Source organism: Lissotriton vulgaris, unplaced genomic scaffold, assembly GCF_964263255.1.
Source record: "Lissotriton vulgaris unplaced genomic scaffold, aLisVul1.2 SCAFFOLD_2539, whole genome shotgun sequence".
Lineage (NCBI taxonomy): Eukaryota > Metazoa > Chordata > Amphibia > Caudata > Salamandridae > Lissotriton > Lissotriton vulgaris.
This window is the reverse complement of record NW_028249984.1, coordinates 248,875-267,382: the sequence shown is the minus strand read 5'-3', so window position 1 is coordinate 267,382 and position 18,508 is coordinate 248,875. Positions and strand designations below refer to the sequence as shown.

The 18,508-nt window shown below is 44.2% G+C and overlaps 1 protein-coding gene across 2 annotated transcripts in view; it reads left to right on the top strand.

Annotated features, from left to right (window-relative positions):
• Positions 1–18,508, top strand: part of LOC147663441 (tetratricopeptide repeat protein 39B-like) — a 325,459-nt gene that overhangs the window by 83,099 nt on the left and 223,852 nt on the right. The window contains exon 1 of one of the 2 annotated variants that reach the window (XM_086950452.1): positions 10,182–10,316. The exons of the other annotated variant lie outside the window; for it this stretch is intronic. The gene's annotated coding sequence lies outside the window, so the exon portion shown is untranslated. Of the gene's footprint in view, positions 1–10,181; positions 10,317–18,508 lie in introns of those variants that run through there. 2 annotated transcript variants of the gene reach the window in all.

Here is an 18,508-nt window from a genome sequence, read left to right as displayed (position 1 = left end):
AGTTCTTGGAGCATCTGTTAGATCCCAGTTGGACTTCTTACACAGATAACCAGTGAGCAAATGCATCTTCTTAAGATACTTTGCATGGGGCACAAGGCACTTGCTGGCACTTGTCATGGGCTCTTTGCTTCAACCCTATGTGCCCTCTCCCAGGCTTCATTTTTCTGCTTATACACTTTGTTATGCCCATGTTCCATCACATCAGAGCAGGTTCTTACTCCTATTCCTTGTCCACCAGAGATAAGGATCCGCCTATTTCAGTTGTGCCAGTGAGCGGTGTACCTGTGACAGTGCAGGGCTCTGCACATTAAAAACAGACTTGTTTAAAATATAGCGAAATTAAAATACCCTTAGTTATTCTCTTCATCGAATTTGATCAATCCGGAATGTGTTTGTTAATATTATTCAAATTTATTTAGACACATGATAACGTTTTAAAATCAGTTGTGGAGAATCCAGTTCGATGTTAAAGGCTGTCGCCCCAGGGATGTGAAAGTTAATAAAGGCTTCCATACCTTTCTTGGCTGATGTACATGTGCTGGAGGCTTTGAAGCTACTTATTCACTTTGAACCAAACGCTGACTGCATGAACTTAAAAGGTGCATGAGTGTATTTTGATATTTGCAGTTTTTGCAAATGTGCTATTCTGTTGGACTTGGTTAAGACTGTATATTAAAATGTGACCCTTTTCTTGTATGAGTTTTTCCTTGAGGAGGTAACCTATCCCTTGCTTCTTTGCTCTCTCACTCATGACTGACACCCAACACTCCCACTCATAGTACTTTAAAAGTACTCTGCGCTGTCTTATTTACAAACATTCCAATTTCTTGAAACACCACATTATACAGATTGTGCCCATGTTGTGCAGATTTGTGTTCACTTGTTGGGTATTATGGATTGATTGCAGTTAGTGACATACATATTCTGAATGTATTCTGGTGTTTGATCATGGGCAGAACCAGCGCCACCCTGTGAGCAGAGTCAAGGCCCTTCCGTTCGCATTCCAGGCAAAAAAGGACAATGCTGCAAACTTGAAATATACATCTAAAAAAGACATATTTGGGACTAACTAATATAGTTACCTTATCCTCCTAGCCTAAATCCATGAATGGTGGTGTTTATTTATTTATGTTTAAATGTGTGTATATAGGCGCAACAGCTACCCAAAAAGGGTTTCCTTGTGCCCGTCAAGAACAGCAGAACAAAGAGAAAGAATCCTACTGTTTAAACAAAGTGTTTTGTTTGTCTTCCCTGTTCCCAAATACCTTTAAACATAAGAAATAACTCATTTAATGGTCCACCTGGAGAGCTGCAACCAGCCAAACACAAAGTGATTGAGTTAAAGGACTTTGAGTGAGAATTGAGCAAAAACCTGTGAAACAGGATTGGTAGATGAGCCTAGTTGGCAGTAGCCGATGAGAGCAGTGGAGTAGTGTAATAATCCAGGAAACAGGTTAAAATCCAAGTAGGTTTATTGAGCAGCACAGCATCATGTAGACAGCTTCAAGTCCAAGTACAACTGACATTGAGATGCAGAATGCATCACTAGGAAAGTTCTGAGAACCAGAACATCAAGGAGAAAGCTCATGCCATTAAAGGGGAAGTAAGATAAATACATATATACAGTGCAGGATGTAACACATCCCCCCCCCAAGGAAAACAAGGAAAAACATATGTACAAAATTGAAAGGTTAACAAAAAAAATATGTCATACAAAGTCCCGTAAAGACATGGGTTTCTTACGAGAACGGGAATCCCCCTTGACCCTAGAGGCAATAGTGTCAGAAGGGAGCACAAAACGAGAAAGAGGCACATCATGAGTATTCACATCATATTGGACAGGGAACTTTGCTCACATTCCAGACCTTTCCATCTTGCGTGATAACAGTGTTGTTAAAAACATTTTTGATCTGGATAGGTCTGCTATATTTGCTCGTGCCCTTGCTAATAAAAGAAGGTCTCATGATCTTGACCCAATCCCCAACAGCCAAACCATGCTCTCTTGCTTTCCACCTCCTGTTATACCATTCAGCCGATTTCTTTTGTTTGCATAAAACTCTGTCCGCAAGACTCTTAACATCAACAGTATCTTCACCAAAACCTTTGCACTTCTCTTTGAACCACCAAGGGCAAATGACCGATGCTGGATCTCTTCCCTTAAGTAATTTGAATGGACTAACTTCAGTAGTGGTATGGGGAGTTATACGATAGTTCCAAAGTTTCTCTCTGAGAGCATTTAACCAGTTACCCTTTTCCTTGATGGAGTCAATAACAAATTTTTTTAACACACGATTGAAACGCTCAACCTGACCATTCTCGTGCGGTTCATAGAGAGAAGTTCTGACATGTTTAATATTACAGGATTGTAAAAATGACTGCATCTCTGACGAGACCAATTGAACACCGTTGTCTGATACCAAAACGGAGGGACAACCCTCTCTAGAAAACACTTCCTGGAAAAACATAATAATGACTTCAGAAGTAATTTTGGAAACAAACTTTACCTCTGGCCATTTAGAATGATAATCAATAATGACTAAGGCAAAACGAGAAGACTCAGGTAACATACTGAACGGGCCAGAGATGTCAAAAGCGATTTTTTTCCACGGAAATTCAGGCCAGACTACTGACTTAAGGGGAGGAACAACAACTTTCAACATTTTATCCTTGTCACAACACTCATTGCATTCTCTGACAACACGATCCACAAATCTGTCCAAACCTGGCCACCAAAAGTTTAACCTAATAAGGCGCTTCATAGCAGAAATTCCCGGATGGGTCTTGTGAGCTAATTTGAGTATCAGGTCCTGAACACCAACAGGTGGGATACACTTGTCACCTTTAAAAACTAAGTTCCCTTCGCAAAACAATTCATCCGCAACATTAAAAAAAGGTACTAAATCCTCTCTGACATTGGCTTTGTTGGGCCAACCTTCCAACAAATATTTCCTTAAAGTATTCATCCTATCATCCTTCTCTTGACAATTAAGCCAAAATTGTTCAGTGATATCTTGATATTGGGTACCAACAAAATCCTGCAATCCAGAGACAAAATCAACATCCTTACACCCAGAAGTACCATCAACTACACTAAGACATGGAAGACGTGATAGACAATCGGCTGTAACATTATTTTTTCCTGGTATATACTCTACTGTGAAACTATACTCCTGTAATCTAGATGTAAGTCGCGCAATTCTCGCAGTGGAGTTCCATCCTCCTCCCACTGAAAGAATATGAACAAGAGGCTTGTGATCAGTTCTTAACACAAACTTGCTTCCCCAAATGTAGATCCTATAGTGTTCAATTGCCCACACACATGAAAGTAATTCACGCTCGATCACAGCGTACCTGCGTTCTGTCTCACTCAAGGTCCTAGATGAGAAAGCAACATTCCACTCTGACACACCATCTGTCTGAGACAACACACACCCCAAACCATACAAACTCGCATCCGTAGTGATGATACACTTTTTGCCCATTCTAAAAGGTCCTAAAGTTGGAGAATTTACAATATCTTTTTTAATTTCTGTAAAAGCCTTTTCTTGCTCTATGGTGCAAACAAACTCATTCTTCTGCCTCAACAGCTTCCTTAAAGGCTCCATTTTTGTGGCAAAGTTAGCAACAAATTTGCTGTAGTACTCGCACATTCCCGAAAAGGACAAAAGCTGTTCCTTATTATTGGGAGCTGGGGCATTGAGAATTGCCTCAACATTAGATTTCTTTGGGATCAAACCTTCCCCTGACAGAGTGTGTCCCAAATACTCTACCGACTTCTTGAACAAATTGCACTTATGTGCTTTAAGGGTAAGACCATGGTTTTGTAATCTGGAACATACTTCATCTAGATGTACAGAATGTTCCACAACATTTTTGGAAAAAATTAGAATGTCATCTTGAAAGCATTTAACACATGAATCAAGATCTCTGAGTATTTGAAACATTACACGCTGGAAAACGGAAGCGGCTGAAGCCAAACCAAAAGGCATTCTCTTGTATTGGAAGAGACCCATGGGAGTAATAAAAGCAGTGAATTTCTTAGAATCTTCTGTCAACTCTATTTGGTGGTACGCTGACCTAAGATCTAAAGTAGAAAAGATCTGCGCACCATCAAATAAGGAAACAAGCTCATTAATATTTGGAAGCGGATGGCAATCTATGACAATATTCGAATTAAGAGCCCTCAAATCAATACAGACTCAACTTTTGATCCGGTTTCCGTACAAGAACTATGGGCGAAACCCATTCTGAAGACTCTATGGGTTCAATGATGTCATCTTTCAATAAGTCATCCAGCATATCTTTTAACTCGGACCTGACATTGATAGGTACACCTCTTAATTTTTGCTTAACCGGAATAGCTCCATCCTTTAGTACTATTTTGTGTGCAAACCCTTTCAACTTTCCTAGTTGATCACAAAATACTTTGTCAAATTTACTGCTCCACAATGAGGTAACATCCTCCTCCCCATCAGTAATGGAATTAATCATCTCTTGATCACTGCAAAGCTCAATAGGATCTTTGGCTCGTGGATTTAACTTGATGCCAAGTTCCCACTGATCTTGCCACCCTAGAACATTCACACCCTTAATAGCAATATATAATTTGATGTGGGCTAATCTACCTCTGAAAGCTAGAGGAACACACAAAAATCCTTCAATTGAAATATTCCCTCCATTAAAACTTTCTGCTAGGATATCTGATGGTTGTAATTTAGATAAATCACATACATTCTGTAACTTTTCATCAAAATATTGCTTTGTGATAATGGTCCATGGGGATCCAGAATCCACCATCAATTCTATTTCAATACCTAAAATGTTAAACATGCACTTAGGTGATTTTTTTTTAATAGAAACAACAGTACTACTTTGAATGATAGAGACAACATAGCCTCTATTGAGCTCTTGTGTAGAGATCTCAGCATCATTAACAGAGGAAACATTTGCAGGAGTAGAAAAATTGGAAATAGGACGTGGAAGTCCTGTTCGCCCTTGAGTATTGAAACGTCTTTCCCTACATACATTCCCAAAATGACCCATTTTGCCACATATATTGCAGGTCCTATTAAGAGCAGGACAAGCTTGGAAAGAAGCAATGTGAGATCTACTTCCACATCTGAAACAAGAAACTGAACTGTTGTTAAAATCAGGTTTCCTGAAGTTACTAATTGACACATTCTTTGTACTTAAATGTGTAGTACTGAAATTCTTTCCCTCATTTTTAGGCTTAATAAGGCATACTTCTTCTTCAACACTACTTTTACTAGGATTGGTACTTTGTTTCTCTACAATATTCATCCATTTTTCAGACATTTCTGTAGACTTCGCAATAGCAATACTTTCCTCAAGAGTAGGATCACCTAAACACCACAATTTATCTTGGACTTTTTTGTTTTTGACGTGAACAATAATTTGGTCACGAATCATTTCATCTGCCATTGTGCCAAAATTACAGCGTAAAGTTAACGCTCTCAAAGCAGTGAGAAAATCATCAAATGATTCATCCTGTTTCTGTGCCCTGGTATAAAATTTGAAACGATTAAGGGCAATATTTGCAGTGGGTTTAAATCTTTTTTCCAATCTGGCAAGTGCTTCCGAGTAAACATTAAGATTATCACCACTGCCAGAAGGTAGCACAATAATAGGCAAAGTTCTAAAAATTTCCTGCCCTTCTGAGCCAAGACAATGTAATAAAATACTTTTCTTCCTCTCTGCCCCCATTCGTTCCCCATCAATAGCCTTCATATAATTGAAGAACTCTTCTTTCCATCTTGCCCAAGGCAAGGGAGGATCACCCTTAACTTGAAGAAACTTAGCAGGAGGGTCAAATTGCATATTCAATAACTCAATGACAATGAAATAAGCAGAGGAGAAAATTGAGAAATGCAGAAAATATCAAGTATAAAATGCACTGGAATATCACATGTAAAAGAGTATCTTGAATGAATTGCACTAAATAATGGGCAAGACCTGTAAACAAAACGAAATATGCAAGCAAATACAAGGTAATAGACTGTAACGATAAAAATACAGTGCCCAGAATAATAATAAAAAAAAAAAAAATGTTTGTTAATTGTAGAAAGAAACGTTTAAGAAAATGTTGTAAATACCACAGAGCAGTGGTTATCAGCAAGGAGTATGTTTCTTAGTATAAAACTGGTGGTATTTGCCGGAAAATGTAAATGCTTCGTCCTCGATCGGCAAGTCGAAAGAAATACGAGGGTTGCTAGGATACTGAAAGTTTGACAAGAAACAAAATGGCCGCTCGTTGCACGCAGCGTGACGCGGGACGCTACTCACGCTGCGTGTGTTGTGAAGAGATACGTTGTAAGGATTCTTGAATGCACGCGTAGTCAGGCGCTGACGCATTCAATACACAGCAGGCGTTGTCAGGAGATGACGCGTTGTAAACAGAGCTTGGTTGCTGGGAAGCGTTGACGTGTTGACGCTCGATTTGTTAAACTCTGCTCGGCGTTCACGTTTCCAGGCAACAGGAATGCTTGTTCAGCTGGCAGCTCCGCGTTCACGTTTCCAGGCAACAGGAATGCTTGTTCAGCTGGCAGCTCCGCGTCATGGAATTTAGACAGCAAGTCTAGCGCGCTGAACCAGTGGGAGACTTGAATGATGCACAAGTCTAGAAAACTATGAAAATTGTAGAAAAACACGAGAAAAACTCCACAGTAAATGGAGAAAGTAGAGAAGCAAATCCAATAGGGCACAAATCCAAGATTTCAGTTTTCTTCAACGCAAAAGAAGGAAAGATAGCATAAAAGTCCTCAAAAAATTCCAGAAGAGGTAAAATTGGGTTCACTCCGCTCCTGTGCTGTAGATGGCTGGAGTCCTCGTCGCCAAAATATGTAATAATCCAGGAAACAGGTTAAAATCCAAGTAGGTTTATTGAGCAGCACAGCATCATGTAGACAGCTTCAAGTCCAAGTACAACTGACATTGAGATGCAGAATGCATCACTAGGAAAGTTCTGAGAACCAGAACATCAAGGAGAAAGCTCATGCCATTAAAGGGGAAGTAAGATAAATACATATATACAGTGCAGGATGTAACAAGTAGACTGTGCTACTAAGGATCATTTAAGATGTTTTAAATTGCGTCGTGTAAGTGAACTTTTCAGATTGAGTAGAAAACCTGTACTAACAGAACTGTCAGCCTGTGCAAAAATGTATAATTAAAAGATGCATTTTAAGATGGTGTGGAGGTGGAGCATTCCTCCTCTGCATAAGAATAAAATATCTGCTTATTGGAGGAATTGGAGGTTCTTGAGTTGAGCAGATAAGGTAATTGCAGGTAAAATAGTAATCCTCACCATGGCAGTACATGGACTGGTTGTCCACGCTTTGATGACTGACCATGGTTACTGTGCACAACAGTTTGTCAATAAGCCTAATCGTTGCATCCTTTGTACAAACAAGTGCTACCGTGCGCCCTACGTCTATGCTTTTACATAGATAGAAGAGTTACTATTTGAGACCTCTGGTATGCAACTCAATAAGTTGTACAGGACCTGTGGGTTATATAGTCCTTGATTTAGCAAATAGGCTTAAAGGTCTTAGGCAGTTTATGGCTTCTAAGAAAATATTGACCAGCCACAGATGCATGGTTTGTCCTCTGCAGATGGTAGGGTGCATTAGGAAAGTCCTTCTCCTTGTTGTTGTTCATTTGCTTTTTGAAACACAGCAGATTAGAAGTTGCTGATACCTGGGATATGTAGTTCTCATTCTACAACTAGGTCTCTAAGCCCTAGGTTATCCTGGCGCTTGTGTGTAATTTCTGTCCAGCCGGGTGGGCTTGACTGCTTCTCTGCACGTGAAACATGTAGGGTGTCCACCGCAAAGTTTTTCCTCATCAAAGCTTGTCTGTTCTTTGTTTACAGGATCAGACTGAAAATGCTGCCTATTCAATATATATTAACCAATTTGGCAAGCTGGCCTCCAGGCTCTCGAAATGCTGGGGCTCATTTGCAAATTCTAATCATTGAGTCTAGTGGAGAAGTGTGGATCAATGGTTAGAGCGGCAGACCCTGATGCAGAGGTCTGGCCCGGGACCAGGGTTCAATTCCCGCCTCTGTTGGTCTTGGGCTCAATTTCCACACACCTGATAATTCTCGCCTCTGTGCCTATTCTAATCATGGGTCCCACTCTGCAACTCTGGGCAATAGCTTGCTTAATCTCCACAATGGCCCCAACAGCGCTGGGATGCCTGGCTTCACCTTGGGGGTACCCAGGAGTGGACATTTCACAGGGAAAAGCCAGGAAGGGTTCCACAGCGGTATGCATACAGCTCCAGGAAACCGTGGGTGGGGTATAAGTATGCTTTACAAGTACAAATTCATTTCATTTCTAGTTGCTCCACAACAAATGCAGGTTAACCTGGTCGTCTTTACCAGGGACCAAGTCCTTTTGTAGTCCCTGGCCAGCTCTCCTGTACAGGTGAAGTGTTATACTAACCTTTCATGGTATGCTCCATCCTTTCCCCCAGTTCAAGATCGGTCGAGGTTGGAGTTTACATATTGTTTTGTGTGGTTTAGCTCAAAAGTCATTTGGATCATTGTCCTCCAGTTAATTTTAAGCACGATGACAAGAGTGCTTTTAGGTTGCCCTTACCTGTTCATTAGCTTTGTGAAGAGCCATCATTTTTGCAGCTTATTGCAAGTTCATCGTACACGGTGGTCGCAAGAACGGGCCTATAGGCCTTTGTTTTGTCTTTATCCTCGGAGTTTAGGAAATATTCATTTTGACACCCTCTGCAAAGTCTTCTAAGGTAGGAAAAATAATTATCCTCAATCGGACTACCACCAGGGATTCATTTAAGGTAAAAGGTTTCTTCCAAGGGCATCACAAGCGTGGCAGCAAGTGACTATGGTAACTGGTTGCATACCTGCCAGTGAGCCTGTGCCGTGGGGAGGATCCAGCTCTGCCTACAGAAATATACATGTTGGCACTTGTAGTTTCCATGTTCCCATGACATGCATCAACCTACAAGCCTCAGCACGCGTAGAGTAGCCGATGAAAAATATGGACTGTCTAAAGATCACCTTCATGCAGTGGCATAACGAAACTTGAGGGGGCGTTCCTCAAAGTACATCAAGGCCTGCCCCTCCCCCCCCCTCCTTCTAGAGTCAGTTTAGGGCTCTCAGGCCTGGGTACAGTGCTGAGAGGGGGCCCCCTGGAGCTCCCCTCTTGCCCCCGCGCCGTGGGGGACTATGTTATGCAACTGCCCTCGTGACAGGCACCAGTTGACGATTATGCAATGCCTAGTTTTTTTGGTTCTGCTGAACCAGGAGCAGCCAGAGCAATGTTAAAATGTGTTTCACCGACGGGGTCGGTGTTTTCCATCCTCACCTGTATTCAGTGCTTAAAATGGAAAAAAAATGGATGTGCAGATCCCCTATGCCACAGTACTTGCATGTTTCTGAGAAGTGGTGGCACTCTTCAATTACTATGACTCTTATGAATCCCCTCAAGTACTCTCGCTCTCAAAATTTTGAAAAAGTGCCGGCACTCAGTACCTAGCCATTTAAAGTACTGCCTGTACTTCTAGATTGTGGCAGCGGTCCTAAGGATTATAGGCAAGAACAGAAAACACTTCCAAATCTCAGATATTCAGAGGCCTGGGGTGGAGTGTGGGACCCTTGAAGGACGCAGAATGCGAGGGTACCCCGAGTCTAACAAATCTCACAGGTATTCAGTGGCCTAGGGTTTCGTGTGGGGAAGGATTGGGTCTCTTGAGGGGTGGCGATTGACCCCCACCCCGCTCTCAGCATCTCCAGGGCCTGTGTTCCGCCCCACATCAACGTACACTGATCTAATGCTTCAGCCCAGCAGCGGATGGACCGCACTTTAATAGACAGGGGCTGCTGGGATGGAGACTGGCGCAATGGCTGACGCCGGTCGCTGCACACCGGGGCAGCTCATTCTGTATTCCTCGCTCGCCTCTCCCGTTGATGGATTAGAGTTAGGCTGCAACTCGGATTGGGATGATCTCCCAGCATCCCTTTCGGCCAGAGGCATTAGCGAACAGCACCGACCGCTGCCTCCGCTCCAATTTACATTTCCTCGCAGATTGGGTTATATGGAGAGCTCCCGCGATGCCAGGTGCTGCCTCGTGAACTTTGCTGTCGTCTTTTTTCCCTTTTTTCTAACCAATTAGCACGAGCCCCATGGGTGTCTGGAAATCAAACGGACATTGAATATTGTGTTGGTATTGCTGCTTGCTTCATCCGAGGACGGCTGGGGAGGCAGTAAAGCCACTGCTGGGACTGCAGGTATTCGACGCAACTTCTTTGCCAATCCGATTCTGTAAGTGCATTCCTTCGCTGCATCCAACCCATCCTTTCTTCTTGGGTGTAAATGAGTGCTGCGTGGCGGCTGCTAGCAGCAGATTGACGAGAGGTGTGTGGAAATGAAAGGGGCTTTGCTGTGCGGTATAGGACGACATTTACCTTTGGGTTTCTTGTCAATGTTTGTGTTGTCCTTTCTGGGAATGGGATTATGTTTTGGGAGAAATCCCCAGAATAACAGTCTAGGGCAGTGTCTGCCATCCTGCTTTGCTCAAGGCGTTGTGGTTAAAAAAAAAAATACTGCATTTATTTTCGTCCTTCAGGTGGAAGGAATGGCGAGTGTGGGCCCCAAAAAATCTGCAAATTCGCATGTTTTACGACATATGTGTACTAGTGCATTGGCGCTCGGGTTCGTTGGAATATTTTGCTAATGCAGTCGACTGGTCTTGTATATCTTATTTCTTTGGAAGCCGTTGCGGGGCTGTGCTGCCGTATATGTTGGTAAATAAACGTTGGTGCATGTGCTCGTTTCGTCAGACGTGAAGGGCGGTGACTGCGGAGTGCGGGGCACGGACAGAGGACACTCGCCGCCGGACAGCAGCGAGTTCTCCCTGGAGACGCAGAGACAGGCTTACAGAGCAGGACCACCCTGTCATATGTCGCTTTTTATCCGGGCCAGCAGCTGTGTGACGCAGCAGCAGCAGCGGGATAGACATCTGGCCGCGTTAGCGCATTAGGGATTGCATGTCACATTTCTAAGTGCCCTGGATTTACCAGTCGATTTATGTGTTCAGTGTGCTCGCAGTGTAGCTACTGTTTCACTACCTTTCCGCTATGTTTAGGAGAACATTTGTTAATTTCAGTAAAGTTTAACATAATTGATCATACATGCAGTTAATTTTTTTTGTAGAAGGATTAAAACGAAAACAGAATGCTTTTCTGAAAATCCAGACCAGCAGCGGTGCACGTTACCAGCATAACTCCACAGCACTTAGCGATGGGCAGGTTTCTGTAAATGTCCTGCAAACCCTCGGCTGTTGTAGGTTTGTTCTTCTGACTGCACAATTGGTTGCGGTTGCCTGCATAACCCATCAAGCAGCCTGCAGCGTTATTGTTGCCTTTCTACTGCCGGATTGCTGATGTATCTATTATGTACCACAGAGCTCTTAAGTATGACCTTGGAACCTGCCTTTCCTCGTGGTGCAGATGTTGCAGCAGGATGCTGAGCCAGCAAAACATCTCGATTCCTTTAAAGAGACAGTACCCCACCTCTCACACATACACCTTTGACTTCATTGAAGTGTGTATTTAATAGTCTGACGCCACATCCGCTTGGATAATATACGTTGTTCAGAGGACCACATGAAATATTTTTGAAAACGCTTGCTCTAAAATACTTTTGTGCAATATGGGGGCAGTCCTCCTTGTTCCCTTGTCCTTCCAAGGATTTGTCTGACTCAGTTTCTGTTTACCAACGTTGAGAACATGTCCAGTCGCTCTAGTGTATGTGGTAGTTATTTTTACACCCCACATCCCCAACATTGCTTGATGAGACACTGAAGACTGCACTAACGCGTGGCGCTTTATTATCGCGCTTCTCTTTAAATTGCTCCTTTTTTCTTATTTTATTTGTTTTATGTTCCTTAACCCCTGCTTTTAGCTGCCAGCATCTAGGGCCCTCTTACCTGCACGTTAATTGGCATCCACCGCATTTCGCGGGTCCGGTTCCCGGTTCTGGGTGGTGGGGTAAGAACGGGCGCCATCTTGGAGTGGTGTCAATACCAGGAACACCAATAGTGAGCGGTCTAGCGCTCCGGATGTCCAGAGGGACTCCTATTAAAAGCTTGCTCCTCCGCGCAGCAGACCCGCTCAGCGGGCGTGCCTTCGCTGTGCCGGAGTCGTGCCAGAGTCCTGCCCGTCTGTGCCCGTCAGCGTCCCGGAGGCGGTCGGAGCGGCGGGAGGCCTGGATTTGGTTGACCGTTTTCATCTGGAGCTATCATTGTCTGCTATACTTCTGCGCAACTGCGGTCCTTACAAAAGGTATCGTGTGGTTGCTTCAAGGTATTTCCTGGTCGCCATAGGGGCAAGAGTAGATGCCCGGGTTGTGGCTGGTCGCCAGGCATTGTTCCACGGACACCCCCTCATCGGGAGGTGGCATCTGTGAAGCATCTTTGTATGCTATTAAACACCAGGTCAGTGCGCAGTCACGCTCAGGAGCTCTTTGACCTCTTGACTACGGAAAAAACGGTGTGCCTGATGCTTACAGAGACCTGGCTGGGAGTTTCTTCCAACCCAGATATCGCTTCTGCGATCCCGCCAGAATATTGCATCTACAGGCAGGATAGACCGGAAGGAAGGGGCGGCGGCGGCGTAGCACTCGTGGTGAAGAACTCTGTTGTATGTTCTATTATTCCTACTGAGGCTATTAAAGGGTCTGAATCCCTTGCCTTTTCTTTATCCTTGGCGCCGCATCAGTCAGTGAAAGGACTGTTAGTATACAGACCCCCTGGTCCAGCAGGTACCTTTTTCGAAGAGCTCCAGTCTGCAATGTCAACGTTGGCCATGAGAGCGGACCATTGCATTTTGGCTGGCGACCTCAATTTTCACATGGATGATGCTTTCGACCCAGACGTGATTAAACTATCTGATATCACGGCTCCTTTGGGCTTAGCCCCCTTTCTCTTTGAACCAACGCATGACAAAGGCCATACTTTGGATCAGGTCTTTTCTACCTCCCCCATAGAGGTGACGGCACTTCTGCCGGTCCTATGGACTGACCACCGTCTGGTTAATTTTTATATACTGGGCAATAAGAAACCCCTGAGTAGTGCCCCCAGGCAGCTAGGATCAGCGTCAAGGGCATTGCACCGGGTGACTCCAGAAATGTTGTCACAGGCACTGTGTGAACATCCATGCCCTCTTACGGGGGTTTTGGATAGGGACCTGGAGTCCTTGCATGCCTGGTTTGTGGACAGGTTGAATGACCTGGCCCCCTTGAAGGCCCCCCGTTCATTGCCTAAACGGGTTTCTGCTCCGTGGTTCACTGGTGCGTTGCTTGCTTCTCGCAGGCAGTGCAAGGTGGCGGAAAGAGCCTGGCGAGCTCAGTACAATCCAGCTGTCAGACTCGAATACAGAACCGTGATCAAAGCCTACCACCGAGATATTCTCCTTGAGAAGAAGAGCTACTTTGCTAGGAGGATTGAGGATGCCTCAAATTCCTGCAAAGAGATCTTCACGATCGTCAGGGAATTTATTGCCCCACGGTCGAATGCGGCCCAGACTGCTCCCACAGAGACGTGGGCATCGGATCTTGCATGCTTCTTCACCACAAAGATTAAGCTGATACAGGACTCCTTTCCACCGCGGCTGGCTGTTGCCCTCCTTTGTTCTGAGGCTGGTCTAGTTCCATCGGTTCCCCTAGGGCCAGTCTTGTCAGACTTTCCGCCTATTTCAACTGCTTCGTCCCTGACACTTCTGGCCAATCTCAAATCTGGATCGCCGCTCGATCCATGCCCGGCCAAATTTTTGGCGAATATGGCGGCAGTGGTAAACCCGCTGGTCAACCCCCTTCTGAATCTTTCTCTGAGCCAGGGTGAGGTCCCTTCGGCTTGGAAGCAAGCTATGGTTATTCCCCTTATCAAGAAGCCCGGCCTGGCTCCCGAGGTCTTGGCCAATTACAGGCCTATTTCTCTTCTCCCTGCATTGGCTAAAACCGTGGAGAAGCACGTGCATAACGTGCTTTCCAATTTTTTGGAATCACACGATCTGCTTCATTCCACTCAATCGGGCTTTCGTCCCAATTTGAGTACGGAGACGGCGCTGCTGGAGGTGTCTGAGGCCATCAAGGAGACGCTAGACTCGGGTGGGAGAGCCATGCTGATCATGCTCGACCTGTCGGCGGCCTTCGACACCGTCCCCCATGAGGATCTGCTCATCAGACTTCATGAGATCGGTCTGAGGGGGACGGTGCTCAGCTGGTTCACATCTTTTCTGGCCGGCCGCCGACAGACGGTCTGGGCCTCCTCTAGCTCTGCTGAGATCCCGCCATTGGGAGTCGGAGTCCCGCAGGGCTCTGTATTGAGCCCGACTCTTTTTAACATCTTTATGACCCCTCTGGCGGCTCTGGCCGAGTCCTTCGGGGCCCAGATCGTATCCTACGCGGATGACACCCAGCTGCTCTTTACCTGTCGGAAAGGAGAGGATTTCGATGGAGAGAGTATCCGCGAGTGCCTTGGGGCTGTTTTTAAATGGCTCCAACTGAACAGCCTCAAGTGCAACTCAGATAAATCGGAGGTGGTCTTCTTCGGTTGTCAATCCGATCCGGACTGGCAGGTATGGTGGCCTGCTGATATGTCTCCTCCGGGGCGGTCGTCTCAGTCAGCTAAGAATCTGGGGGTTAAAATTGACAACGGTCTGACTTTAAGATCTCAGATCCTCGCCCTCACTGGCACCTGCTTTGGTCTTCTCCCCATGCTTCGGAAGTTTTTTCCTTTGCTCTCTGAGGACCACAGGAGGATTACGGTACAGGCCTTGATCGGTTCAAGACTGGACTACTCTAACGTCCTATATCTTGGCCTGCCCGAATATCTCCTGCAACGGATGCAGGTGGTCCAGAATGCGGCAGCACGTGCCATTTTTGGCCTGCATAGGCGAGTCAAAGTCTCTGGCTTGTTGCAGTCGCTTCACTGGCTGCCTATCTGACAGCGGATAGCTTTTAAAGCTCTAACCCTTGCTCACAAGGCCTTCTATGCCACAGGGGCTAAATACCTTCAGAAGAGGCTCGTTTCTTATCGTCCTTCCCGATCTCTGAGGTCAGAGTCGAAGTTCCTTGCCATTGTCCCTCGTGTGAGGAGGGCTCGTATGGGAAGTCGTTCTTTCATGCTCCGGGCCCCTCAGCTCTGGAACTCTTTGCCCCTGACGTTACGTAGCACCTCAAATCTGCTGTCTTTTAGGAAGGGCCTGAAAACCTGGCTTTTTGCTTCTTAGATTCTCGTGTTCTGTTGACCCTGCTTTCTTTTAATCTGTTGTGTTGTGTTCGTCTTTTTAGGTTGTCAATAAAGCGCCGGGACACTCCTTTGAGTAGCCGAGCGCTATAAAAGACACAAAATAACATAACATAACATAACATTGCATGCATATTTATATGAGGACCATCCATTGCTATTAATGGAGTGTGTATTCGCAATTGCCCATTCTTCTTTTGACGCTGGGGTTGTTATACAGCAGACTGAAGCTAATATAAGATTGCGTTAAATTTTTCGATGCAATCACACAAATGTCCCTTAACAGTCTTCAGGGACCCCACAGCCTGGTTGTCCTTGCAGAGTTAGTACTTGTCTGAATTTAGCAGTTTTGTGAGAACCTTTCTGGTCCTCACAACATTTTAAAAACAGAATCACTCATTCTCACTCCTCTCTCGCTCTTTTGGGCTTTGCTTCCTAAAGAGACCAGGTGTTAAGGGCAAAGACCATCTCCTAAAACGCACGAGAGAAGATTAGACAGCTGCCTTGAAATTACAACTCAGAGCTAGAACAAAAAGATGTGATTTAGGTGGACAGTGAGTATTTGAGTGTGAATTGATTCAGATTAAGAAGCACTTTATTTCCAAGAAATATCATCTTATAGAAATAGTACACTCGTTTCCAAGTCCTAAAAAAGCAGACAGTTTTAGCGACCTAAAAAGTAATACATGGTTGGATCATTAACCATGCATACTTATAAATTATACAATTAAAACTATATAAACATAAACATTTCTTCCCATCCAAACCCAATACAATCCACAGCCCAGAGTCCCACATATATTGAAAACATTTCACTAAACATAAAACAAGTTTGACCAATAGCAAAAAAGTTCATTCTGCCCCAATCAGCATTGTTAGGGCCTGTGGAATTAATGTACCCTGTATAACTTTGCTTAGTGGCTCAAAGGTAAGTGTGATTTGCCAGAAAGATAAAGGTGATGTTTATGAAACATGTGCTGGTTGGCTGACCATATGTGATTAGTTTGGAACAGTATTACATTGGATATGGAAATCAAACCAGCTTAATATGTAACACAATAAGTGCTGGGCTCAAAGTTTTGGTCAGAAGCCTGCAGCCATTGGTAAGAATTTCAGGGGTACCGAATATCAACCGTACACAAGCTTGAGTCCATCATATGCCTATTTCTCTCACCGCTAGATACTCACTGCCCCTTTATCGCAGTCCTACAGGTTCGTTTTCACCCTTGCATTCTTTTGGTCCCTTTTTTACAGCCCCCCCACCGTTTTAGTGCTTTTCTCTCTTTTGGTCTCAGTGAAAGGCTGATGAGGAAAAACGTGCCAGCCCCAAAAATGAGTGCAGGTGGGCTCCACCTGCAACCATCGAAACAAATTAGGCACCGACACTTACTAAAGAAAAAGTCTGGAAAATAAAAAGCTGAGACTAATTGATTTATGGACTTTATTTCATTAGAGTAACTGCATGTACTAAGGTGTCTGAGGTGTAATACATTTAAAATGATATCGTTTTTGAAATTTCATGATTCCAGTATAGCCAGCCATATGTCGGTATAAGGATGTTAGGTGTGCCTCCTGTATTATGTTGTGTTCATTAGGATTGTACCATACGCCTTCTCAGTTCTCTTACGCTACACATACAAGTTCCTTTGATCTCAAGCCAGGTTCTATTAGTCAGATAATGTTTTCTAACTTTAACTGTTGTTTTTTTTATCTGGTGACATGCTCTTTATTTGAAAATAATCCTCCCCTGGAGGCATGCTTAAGATTTTCATGTTTTGTACATGACTTGGGTGTTAAAGGCTTATGCAAGAAAAGCTTTGTGTCTTAAGAAGAGTCAGTGCCATACTCTAGCTGAATGTTGAACTCTAGCTCACATGGATGCAGGTTGCGTCCATGTGAATTTACACAATCTTATAGTTATGATGTTCTCGAAAGGGTGTTGGCACTGCTGCATTTTCACTTTCTCAAATTAGATTTACTAGTCCCAGAGCTTTCGAATGCTTCTTGTAGTTCCTCTGGTTTTAGTTTGACCCTTTGTTAAAGTGCAAAGTTTCAACTTTTATTAAAAACACATCTCGTCTGTTTTGTGTTTAGTGCATCAGACAATATATAAATCTAAAAAGAGAACAGTGCTAGATAAAGTGCTATTATATGCCAGGCTGCATCAATGAAAAACTAAATAGCATTTACAATTTGTTTTTAAATGATCTACCAAAAATTGCAGGTGTTTACACTGCGAGATTTAAAACAGAAAAATGAGGATCCGGATGGCGCAGGATGACTGCCAAACAGAGAGCGATGTGGCATGGGAAGCCGTGGGGCAACTAGAAATTACATTGTGACCCAAAAAAGTGGTTTACCAGAATTTCTGCTAATTGACGGCAAAAAGAGAAGCACATCTGTCAAGTATTTAGAGGGTGCACCTTGCAGCAAATTTCCCAGGAAAGTGACAGGATCTGCAGCATACCAGTCGGGTATGTGGGTCCAGTGCTCACTGTGCCACAGGGCTCAAGCTGTATCCAATGACAAGGCCCTAGTAGGCCGAAACAGTTCTGGGAGTGCTTGTATTCCAGTCTGGAGGCGATCTGGCCTGGTACTTTTGACTGCATTCTTCCTGTTGGAGCAAGACTCAGACTGATTTGCCTATGGTAGGTTTTAGTTTAGAGTGGCATAGTCATCTGAAAATCACTGACTAGGTGCAGCCCTGTGCAATCGCTAGTAGCTAAATAGTCGGGCATTGTTTTCATCACCTTGCTGTTAGTTGCTTCTCTCACTAACAGCAGACCTATGTCATGCATAGCTGACTTAGTACTCCCTCAGTTAGAAAAACAACAATGTGATGGCTGGAATGATTGTGTTAATCTCAGCAACAGGTTAATACACAATGCACAGTCCATTGCATCATTGTTGCCCTCTATAATACTGTAGGCAGTGGCTTGCTATTTGCAAGTCATACCTCTCTTTGCTCCAGTAGGAGTAGTCAGACTGACGTGAACCTTTTGGTTGGGAGCACAAGCAACCCCATTAGTGAGTTGCAGCTTTGATCGTGTATCATAGTGAGCCCAGGACCCACGCTTGGGCACACCTGTCACATCTAGTGCATCTCACTTAGACATAAAAGTGATGGATGCAATTTGTAATTAATCTGTCACTGATACTTACTCTGTACTGCAATCCACTATATAGTATTTTCCCACTCTGCCACTCC